Below are 12,040 nucleotides of genomic sequence, written 5' to 3' on the forward strand. Positions count from 1 at the left end.
ATATAAATTGAAATCTGTTTGATTATGTATCAAACCAGTAATGCATGACAGAGGCCAAAACTCTACAATACAGGAAGCTGGACTGCAGTGTTAGTCTAAGAAGTTTCTAACAGAGTAGGAAAAGTATGGTGCTCAATGCATTTGCATTTATATTTCCATGAATGAAATAAATCTTTAATAAGCTCTATGCACTTGTTACAGAAGGTAGTCCAAGACAGCATAACTTCATTCATTTCAACTAGTTAATATGGTTTGAATTGATAACATAAATTACAGGAGCAGACCAATTTCAAGATCATCACATACTATCCAAACTGACCTTTTGAGCTCATCATTCAGCAGGGGACATTAAGCACACTTCAGACTTTTCTCTCTAGCATTGCCCAGAGGTAAACCCAGAAGTGTCTTCTACAACATGAAATTTAAATACAGTCTACAAAAGCTATTCCAGAAATCACACATGACATCCAGACATTCAAGTGTGTTTTTCCCTACTGATTGTTTCAAGTAGGAGCCAGGTTTTCTGTGTCACGTCTAGACATTTCTCTAGAAACTACCATCAAATGCTTATAGCCAGAACTTGAGACTTCATAGTGAGTCTCTTCTCTGCTTTCTAAGTCTTTAGTAAACTACATCTTAATAACTCACTTCCAGTCTGCAGGCTGCTCAGGGAAGTGGCTGACTCACTAGCCCTGGAGGTATTTAAAAGGCATGTAGATGTGGTGCGTAGGGACGTGCTCTCATGGTAGGCTTGGCAGTGTTAGATTTATGGCTGGACTCAATGTAAATTATTCTATGATTTGCTTTTTAGGCATTCAGATACAACAGTGAGGAAGATCTATATAGGGCTAAGAAGAAAATGTTATTGACAGTATTTAATTTCTCAGTTTGTGGCAAACATGGTTTAGTTCAACACTGGTGAATCTAAGTTCATATGTACCTTTTAATTTATGTTTATGTACCTGTTTCAAATTCAGTGTATTAATCAGCCTATATACTATTACAATACATTTATTGAATGTGTGTGCACATTTTAGGCACTTACTTGTATAACACTAATTAGTTTTATAAAACTGTACATCATTAAATGCTTCAATGTATGCTGTATCTGCCATTGTGTCATATACATCCAGGGTCAAAGGGTAAAAAGGCACAGTACACTCTAGAAGAGCTGCTGATGGAAACAGTCAAGGGAAACCATTTTCTTCATGCTAGTGAAGAGCCTGGAGCCTCCAGAGGAAAGAAAACAAAGATGTGAAAAGCAAAATGGGCACTTTCATAGTGTAATGAAATTGCATTTTTCCTGACAGTACTTTTAACTGTACATCCTAGCATTCAGAGATTTTTGAAAAGGAAGAGAAAGCTTTGGAGGGAGACCCAAGATCCCTGGAAATGCTGATCAAAGATCAAGAAAAGTTCAAGAATAGCAAGGGCATTGAGGAAAGGCATGTATGGGCACACTTCTGTGTAAGAATTCATCATTCTAGTGGCAGTGGCTTTAAAATGTGTCTATAAGGCCTGCAGAGTACTTTTTTCTATTGTTACATGTCTCCAATCTATTTGAGAGACACAGGATTGAAACTCTGGAGAAATAAATTGTTAAAGGGGCCTAAGGAATTTTATGCCAAATTCATTTGGAGAGATCATATCCAGAATACTCTTCCCAATAAGTGACAGAACCAATCATTGTTCAGGAAGCTAGAGCCAGGGCTGTGTTGGCTGTTGTGTAATGCAAATTCCTGTTGACAGCAGCATTTACTGTAAGCAGTCCCTCCCTTTGGCCACTCTTCTCTGTTCTGTCTGTGCTGCCAGTTGTTAAAGATGTGAAGTTCATCAGAGTAGGGCATTGGATCCAGTTGAAAAGTAAAGCAGAGAGAAGAATGATTCAGCCAGGTCCGCTCTCATGGGTCTGATTCACCTGACAGGCAGCATCCTACATATGTCATTAGGAAGGACTCAAAGAGGAATGGTGTAAACAGGCAGCTTAACTTAAACCAGCCCTAAATGAAAAGTTCCAAGTGCTCCTAAAAGTTAAAACTTGCATTATTTCATCCTATGTCAGTAGCAAGAATATTCCCTTGCTTCACTCTTTTGTCATGTTCTTAGTTTTTCCATGAATCAGTGGGCAAAAATGTGCTCTAGAAACTGTCATCAAAACCCATATAAAACTGACTGGTGTCTACGTGGCTGTGGGCTGTGTGGTTTCATTTGTAGACATGATGAGCTCACACCTCCCCTTTTCTCCTACATCCAGCCCCTTTTCTCCTACATCCAGACTTTCTAGTACTGTCCCTTAACAACAGAAAATGTTGAAATTTTTGAAATTCTTTTTTGAAATTAATTTTCAAAACCATTTTTGAAATTCAAACTCATTTCTTTTAAACTGATTTTCTTTAAATGCCATTAAAGGAATAATTTAAAAAAACAAAACAAAAAGACCAATTTTTGAAAACACGCTGAACCCACCTGAAGAATGTAATCTGCTATTGTTACTGTAAGTGTCTGGCAATGGCTGATCATTGCCACTGACGTTTTTTCAGTAATGCCAGGATTTCTTGATCCCATGAGCATATTCTGTTGCTGATGGCAAAATTAATTTTTATTATTTCTTTTATTCAAACGAGTCTCATTAAATTGAGTTGCCTCAGAGTTCAATTTTTGCATCATTCTTTGAACTTTTCTGTAGATTAAATTTAACACTTGAATGGATGAAGTGAGGCTAATTTATTAAGTAGGCATAATAAGTTTTCAGAGATTTTCAGCTGAAAATACATAAAACCAATCCATGAACCAAACTCTGCAAGCATAAAAAAGACAACATCTACTTTCATTAAAGATGATACAACAGAAGTTTGAGTTGTTTTGTATTTTTTGTTTCTTTTTTATGTATATTTCCTCTTCATAGCATGAAAGTACATTGCTGAGATAAATATGCTATATCTTTGACTTGGTTGAAGATGTGTAGTCACTATGGGACTTGTAGAATACTAATATTGCTACTGATACAAGTATTTGGTCCTTAAATTTGGGTTTTTTTTTTTTTTTGGTCCTACTACTAAAATAGAAGCAAGGCAAATGTGGGGATTTTTTAACTGGACAGTCAGATTTGTAGTTTGCAGTCATGTGCAGTCTTTATATACATGCTTACAATTTATTGTTGAATGTACTCTACTGAAAAGATTTTTCCACATGAATATCTCCATTATTTGGCATGCTGAGAAGGATCTTAATTGCTGGACTTAAAGGAATGGCCATATAACCCACTTCTAATTATTTCTCTGCTTTATTTTTTTAGTCCTGTGACTCATATATAAAACTGAGTGGCAATTCTCTCTTGCCTGTACCTGAGCATGTACCAGAATAACTTCTGAACAGTGCATCTCATTCATTCAGAAATATTCTAACTGGAAATCCTTAAAAAGAAAATAAACAAGAAGCTGGACTGGGGAAGAAACGAAACCACTTTCAAATCTCCTCAAGTATCTCTGCAACCATAGTTTAGAAACCTAACAATTGTTAGATGTCACCCATAATTAAAATCATAATTTCCCCCTTATAATTAAAATCATACTTTCCCCCTTCTAATTTCTGAAAGACTTTGTACATCTTTATTTATTCACATAATTTTTTCACATCTTTATTTATTCCCTGATAATTAATGACAGACCAAAGTATATTCTGGGACTATGAAGCTGTGCAAAGAGGCATCAACATGGAACAGGACAATTGGCAATCTGTGAGAAAGAGGAAAGGAGACATTGCAAGCACTCAGATTTTCTTATGAAAGAGTAAAGGAGCCCAGTGGATGTTAAAGGGTAAAAATAAGTAGGTGAAGGATACTGAATGAGATCAATGAGCATCATCAAGTTAGCAGGGAATAGAAACCCTTAGTAAGAGAGATGGGTAAAATGGAGGACAACACAGTGGCTGGTGGGACAGTCTGAAAACTGAAGTGAATCCTTGAAACAGGGGGAATGGGAGGGTTGGTTTTCCTCATGGAGCTGGAGAATAGAATGAATAAATACAAAGAACCTGGGTTTGTGTAGAGTTTAACCTGCACAACCTATTAAGTTGTAAACATTTCTCCAACCCTGAAATACCATTTCAGGCATTTCTGGGGAAATCTGTTCAAAATCTACTGATACAGATGAGCACAAGTGAGGTTTTAAGTGGTTCAGTGACACACCGCTTCTGAAGTTTGGGAAACAAGTCATAGATATTGCTCCACTTTTCATAATGATCTTTATATAAACTGAGTTATTTTCAAATAACAGCAGACTTTGCTGTTTTATTTCCTGGTAAAATGTACATCATATGCTAAACGAAGGAAAACTCTTATGTAAAGCACAATGAAACTAAAGCATTCTTAAACATTACTTATGCAAAATAAGGAACCAGCTGAAACCAAATTTAGATGGTGCATTACTCTAAATTCAGAAAATTCCTATGAACTTTAGTTTTAGCCTTGTGCTGATATCACTATTCTACTTCAAATATTAAACCATCACCATTTGGTTGTTGCAGAGACAAAATTGCCAATGAAATAAATGGGACTTTTACTCATTTATTCAGAGCAAGATTTGTCCCCTGCAGTCACAGAAATACTTCATGTCTTCACTGTATTGGATGCAATTACCAATAACTTGTTCACCTCCTCCAGTGTTTGGGATAGACTCTATCCTGCCAGGTACTTTCCATCAAGGCAGCCTTATCAAAGGAACAGCAATAAAATTTGTTACCGTTTTTTATTATCAGCCTGCCCTGAAACATTCCGTATCCCAACACAGCAGCTGAGCCATGCAATCTCACAAAGTTGTATTCAGCCCTGTTTAACATCCTTTCTCAGTTATTCCTAAGCACCTCTGCCCTGATTACAGAGAAGGGGCTTGGTGGCCTTGCCCAGCTGTTTATTCTATACCACAAACATCCTCCATTGCTGGGAGCTGGTTTCAACAGGAAAAGCTGGGGTGCCAGAACGGGGAGTGCACCTGGCTTGCCACAGTAGAGGGGCTGTCACCATTAACCCTGCTGATCTGGTCCCTCTGCCACCCACCAGACTTCCCTTCCTGTTTTCTCCAGAACAAGACCATGGACCTGTGGTGCTGACAGGACAGCTGTGAGGTGCAAATGAGCCAGGGGGCCTGGCAGCATGGAGTCAGAGCTATGGGAAGTGTCTGCCATCTTGGGGTTTTTTCCTGGTGGAGAATACCCTTTTGTGGGTAAAAACATCTTCTCTTTTGCATACTTTTACTATTAGTAACAACTGCTAGTTTTATTTTGTGTTTCTTATTTCCTTGTTTTGCTCTTTTAGTAAATTGCTATTTTAATCCATAGTCTGTGCTTCATTGTCCCTCCCTTACCAGAAGGGGCAGGGTGAAGGGAGTGGCATATTTGGAGCACAGTTCCCTACTGGTATCAAAACCAGCACAACGTCCCTGGAAATTCTTCCATAATTGAGTTCTTACACCTTTCTGACACCAAGGTGCTAAAAACATAAGGGAAAATGGGTGGTGGGGAATGCCAATGGTGAGGAAGAGAAAATTAAGTACATAGTGTAGGTCGGAATGAGATACAGGATGGATGAGTGAATGAAACAGGGGGAAACTCTGAACCTACAGAAAGTTTGGGAGATGAAAGTGGGGTATAATTTAATTATAATTGAATACCCCCTTCTATTCTATTCTATTCTATTCTATTCTATTCTATTCTATTCTATTCTATTCTATTCTATTCTATTCTACTCTATTCTATTCTATTCTATTCTATTCTATTCTATTCTATTCTATTCTATCCTATCCTATCCTATCCTATCCTACCCTATCCTATTCCAACCTTATCCTCCTCCATGCCACCCTTTCTCCACGTTTGATCCCTCCATAAACATCCCACAGTAACCCTTGCACATTCTTACAATCCCCCTGGAAGAGCAAATAATAATTTTCAGATAATTCTTTCTCCCTTGCAAGTCCCACATCTCTTTAAAAAAACACCCTTTTCAGTTCACATTACATTCAGGAGAAACAGTTTCTTTGTTTGATGACCTGTCAGGTTTCACCCCAGTGACAATGATCTGGTCCTTCCCCTCGGATAGTCTTGTCAGTAGGCAATTTGGCTTCATTTTCATTGATCAGCTTGCTGGGCTTCCTTTGCCTGTTACTGCTCCTCTGACCCTCGTTGGGTCTTTGTTTTTGCCACAATCAGGCTTTGATAATTTAACCCAGCAATACAGAGAAGCGCTTCTCACATGAGCAGTGTGTGGAGCAGCTGCATGAAAGGAAGAGACTAAAAAGGTGGGAGGTCTTCAAATGAGAGGGGAGAAGGTGGAAGGCAATTAAATAAAGATTTACAAAATATTGAAAACAGTGGGCAAGATAAGCACAGAACTATTTTTAACCAAATCTACCTTACCAGGAATAGAAGGGATTCAATAGAAATAGTAGGAAAATGATTTACAACTGATTAAGAATGTGCATCTTCTTGCAGTGAACAAATTCTGGACCTTGCTGCCACAGAGGACTGTGGAGGCAAACAGAATCAGCAGGTTCAAAAGGAGGTTAGACAAACCCAGAAAAAACAGCCCCTAAAGCAGCACCAAAAGGGCTTTGTAGGTATGTACCCTATGACATCACTAGGGTAAATATGGATTTGGGAGGAGAGTACAAAATACAGCAGCCAAGATTGCATACTCTCCTTAAACAGCATTTTGTTTTGCTGCTCTTGAACATGTATTAGTGGGTTAGATAGGCTATTGGTCTGACCAAGTATGGTTTGTTATGTTCCCTTAAATCAAGATTAAATCTCTCAGACTAATACATTCCTGTAAGTTTCATGGCTGAAAAACAAATATGTTAGGAATGACAATTTAAATTCTAAAGAAAAAGCTATTGCCTTGATAGATAGTGGAAAACTCCTTAACTCTTAGGATGTGTAGCAACTTGTTGATCTCAGTTTTCATATCTGTGGAATTAACTACATAATTCTTCACAAGACTGAGAACTCAATTAATGTTTCATTGCTCTATAAACACACAGATTTTCCTTTTACAGTGCTAAGTTGCTACTGAATTATGGTTTCATTTTTGTTTGTCAGGGAATATTTTACAAAGCCAGCATGATCCCATGTTCAGAATCAATTAACTGAAGACCTAATATATTACAAGGTACATGTAATAATGATATTACATTATAATTAATTTTAGTATTAATTAGTCCGTTAGTATTAAGTATTTTTATGTTTTCACCACTATAATGATACATAATACACAGTGTAGTACCTCACCAGTACAGACTGGGGGCTGACAAGTTGGAAAGTATCTCTGAGGAGAAGGACCTGGGGGTCCTGGTGGACAACAAGCTGTCCATGAGCCAGCAGTGCCCTTGTGACCTTGAAGGCCAATGGTATCCTGGGGTGCATTAGGAAGGGAATTGCCAACAGGTCAAGGGAGGTGATCCTGCCCCTCTACTCAGCCCTGGTGAGGCCACATCTGGAGTGCTGTGTTCAGGTTTGAGATCATCAGTACAAGAGAGACCTGAAGGTCCTGGGGTGGGTCCAGCAGAGGAGAACAAAGATGATGGGGGGACAGGAGCATCTCTCTTGCAAGGAAAGGCTGGGGGAACTGGGTCTGTTCAGCCTTGAGAAGAGGCAACTGGGACCTCATCCATGTCTGTCAGTATCTGAAGGGAGGGAGTCAAGAGGATGGACCAGGCTCTTCTCAGTGCTTCCAAGCAATAGGACGAGAGGCAATGGGGAGAAACTGATGCACAGGAAGTTCCACCGAAACATGAGGAAGAGCTTCTTTAGTGTGCAGGTGACCAAGCACTGGAACAGATTGTCCAGAGAGGGTGTGGAGTCCCTCACTGGGGATATTTAAGAACCATCTCAACACAATCCTGTGCCATGTGCTCTAGGATAACCCTGCATGGCTTGGGTGGTTGGACCAGATGACCCACTGTGATCCCTTCTGTCGTGGGTTGACAGCCTTTACACCGGGTTCGGGAAGGAATTTCTCGGAGAAGCAAAGTGGAAAACAAAACCTATTTATTTACAAGTAACAAAAGAACACTCCCCAACACAAGAAAAGGAAAGAAACAGACTGTGTATGGTGAGGGCTTCAAGCTTCTCTTGCAAGCTCCAGGTGTCCTGGACGTCTCAGGTCAGGTCTGGAACCGGTCCAGTATCTTCAGGGGAGGGTAAGAAAGAGGGAACAAAAGAAAAGAAAAAAAACAGCGCAAAAAGCAGAAAGCAAGCAAGCAAAGCGGCTAGCCAAGCCAAGCAGCAAAAAGCCAAAAGCAAAAAGGCCTGGTCAAACACTCCCCCCCTCTCTTCCCCGCCCCGCCGCAGCAAGACGGCCGGGGGGGGGGGAAGAGAGAAAAGGCACAGCTGCCAGACACAACACACGATATTGGGATAAAGGCTGTCAACCCACGACACCTTCCAACCTAAAACATTCTGTGATCTTGATTTTCACTTCTGCTCTCAAGAAAAAACAGTGGTCTGCCACTTTGTGAAGGGAATTTGAAATCAAAGAGCTAAAAAAGTAAAACACACTAGTCTTAGGCTATCAAATGGTGGTGAAGCCACAATCCAGCCTATGCTTTCCTCAGCTGCTTTAGTATTCAGGCAAGTATTAGTGTCTTTTGAATAAGTTTTTAGTTTTGCAATATCCATACTTCACTAGGAAGGAGGGTATGTCTGTTCTTCGTCAAGAAGTCAACCAACTGGAAGCTTTGGTCTGGATGTAATTGTTTGCATTAGAAAAATCATCTACTTTTCACCTGACTTTGGGTCCAACAGTTATTGCAGCCTTAATACCACACTTTTAGAGCCTACTGTCTCATTTTGTAGATACTTTTACAGATGAGCAGCCACACATCAAGAAAAAAAATTCTGACCTCTTACTTACAGACAAAGCAAATGTAGTTTCAAGAAGTGGAAAGGTCACTTTGTTCTCCACATGAAACCAAGAATAAAGGTCCTGAAACTCCTCAACTGGGCATCACAATAGCTATGGAAAACCATAGTCAGAGAAATCTAGGAAAGGTTTCCTTCCTTCCTTCAGCTTCTTTCTGGTGAATAAATTTAATCAGATAGATCATAAAATCAGAAACAATCCTCACTGTTTTTCTTCTTGGATTGCCCTAGAAACAGAAGTGTAAAACTGGATTTTTTTTTTTTTTATGTGGGGGAAAAAGGAGGGGAAGACTAGTCCTCTACTTTAGGTGAATCACCCTTATTTTGTAATTTCTCTTGGGATGAAAGAGATGCATTGTCTTGTTTCACATGACTTGCCAGTATTTCTCAACTATAGTTTATTAGATGTGCTCTATAAAGGCATTTCTTCTCTTTCCTTCACTCTTTCTCTTTTTTCCTTTCCTTTTTCTTTACTACATTCTTCTCTCTTTCTCAAAAGAATATCTAAATAGTTTCATTTTTTTCCATTACTGCTTCTTTTCTTGTTTTTGATTACTGAAATTCAGATCCTACAAGGTCTGAAGAAGTAGTGATACCTGGATAGTTACTGAAAAAGGGACATCACAAACTGATGAAATCTAACAAGTGAAGGAAGAGACTTTAGTTGAGGTGTTTACTATTCATTTTTGTTCTTCATTTAATCAATAGTAAGGTGGTGGTATTTTTAATAATCTATTTATTTCAACAAAAACACCCCTTTATCAAGTAAACAATAACATATCTCTCAGATTCATTTGTCCTTACAAAGAATGGGTAAAAAGTCTAAGTTTTATTTTTAGAGTAATTGCAGGCTGCCGTAAGAAAAAATTAGCTGGTCTAAATGTTCCTGGCTGAGAAACACTGTATTTTTCTGCTAAGTTATAAAATTAGCTGTATTGAGCATAGTATGCCAAAAATGATTCTATTTGGTTTTGTTGCCCTGATAGGAAGCAAAATTTTATGTGTTTGTTTTCATACTCTTGCCACAAGGAAATCCCCAGGGCTTTGCTTTCCCATTGCTAAGAGGAAGAACCAGAATATCTGTTCCATTTGCCATTCGGAAAGTCCTTTGTTATGTGCTATCCCTTAAAGGAAGAAATATAATGCTGCCCTGGACTTTGCTAAAAAAAAAACCACCTGCTAAGAGAAAATAATCTCCTATTTTAACAGATTGTTTAAGATATTCATTTAACAGGCTACCTGAGAACTACACTGACTATGGTACATAATTTGAGAGAACTGTAACTATCCAATTTCATCCTCTTACTACAGAGACATAATCCAATTTTGCTGAGAGCTTAAATATATAAAAGGTATTTTTATACCCTTGCTCTCATGCAAATCTCCATGCAAAATGGGGCCCTCTATGCTTTTCCTGTTTGAACAGATCAGTTACACAGCAATGGAAGGAAGGCTGTAGTTGTTTTAGTCCCAATTTCAAACAAGCATTTTCAAACTGCAAAACCTCAAAAAGGTAGAAGGAAAACATAAGAACAAGTTAAATCCATCAAACTGCCTTGATTTTAATTTTTAAATGTACTAGATACCAAGTGAGTGGTGTCTGTTCAATGGCCTGGCAAATGACCACGTCTCAAGAGTTCCCTCATTTACCCCTGTGCCGAAGGCTAAAGTCCAATAGGTTTGCACAGAGCAAGAGGAGAAACAACTGGAGAAGAAATTAGCAACAAAATGACATTGAATTATATCCATGGGGCTGTGGGTTAGGAATGAAGGACCAGGGTCAGAGCTGTCACACCCTACATAGTGCAGGCTGGAGGACAGAACCTGTGATGCTTTCCCATGAAAATGCAGCTATAGAGCACTCACAAGGCCAAACAGCTGCTCAAAAAACAGGTGACAAATCACAAATTGTTAGTCACATACCTGTGTAGGAAAAAAGCTCCCTACTTGTTAAAGAATCAACACAGATATAATGGTCATCTCCTAAACATTGGAGTCTTTGTTCAAGACTTTATGTTGCAATAATGTTTTAAAAATCCCACAGAAAAGCAATGACAAACATTCCAATTTATAGTCTTCTTATTAAGGCTTTAACTGAAATAAATTAAGAATTATAAGACTGTGACTGCCCTGATTTTGTGTGATACAAGATAATTTTGAGGCACGTAACTCAAGTGCTCATTTTCATGTAAATACTTTTCTGCTAACAGGAGTCAAATAAAGTAGCATATAAAGAGAATCAGCCACAAATAACGCAGGAAAGAACATTCTGCTCTTTTGTTTTGATATATTTTTTGGCTGGACTAAAATTTTTGAGCTCATACTATTGTAGCTGTACTGGCTACCAAAAAACAAGCCTGGGATAATGACTTTTGAATCAATAGCAAAGGAGAATATTAGAACAAGAAAATTAAGAGCTGAAATGCCAGTTCTCACCATGGAAAGCACCAATTCAGTTCTGAGTGGTCTGTCAATGGATTTACCTTTTTGGTATTTTTCTGTGGAGTAGCAACTCAGTCCTCAGTGTCTGGGAGCTGAAAATGCAGTTTGGAAAATCAAGCAATGTAATTTCCATGCAGCTATTTACAAAATTAAAAATACTTTAAAAGTATATGTTTTCACAATGAAGAAAATTAATTATTTAAAAATTGGGGAGGGTAATGAATGGCTTCTGAACTACAACAGAAAAGTGTCACAGTCATCTTTTCAAATTCTATACGATGGTTGTCATGATTATATGTGGAAACAAATGTTTGTATTAATTTTGCCAAAGTCCTCTGTCAATACATTATAGAAACAAGTCAGCACACACAAAAGATGAAAACTGTCACCTTCAGTGTTTAAGTGTCATCATATGGCTTCTTTTCAATCACCTGTGCATTGATCAGTTTTTACTGCAACATGAGAGACATATTTTCATATGGATTGGTCAGTTTAAAATGCATTAAAAACAAAGAATTGAGATTATACCTTGTAACATACACAGAATAGCTTAATGGAAGGTAGAATTTATTAGGTAAATCAGAAGATGTTAAAATCAGACTCTATGCTTTTTCAGGGAAAAGCTCCATTTGTCTTCAACTGTAAATTTCCATGTCAAGATAGAATTCAGATCTTGGGGTTCAGCTTT

This window comes from Melospiza georgiana, chromosome 1, assembly GCF_028018845.1.
Source record: "Melospiza georgiana isolate bMelGeo1 chromosome 1, bMelGeo1.pri, whole genome shotgun sequence".
Taxonomy (NCBI): Eukaryota; Metazoa; Chordata; class Aves; order Passeriformes; family Passerellidae; genus Melospiza; species Melospiza georgiana.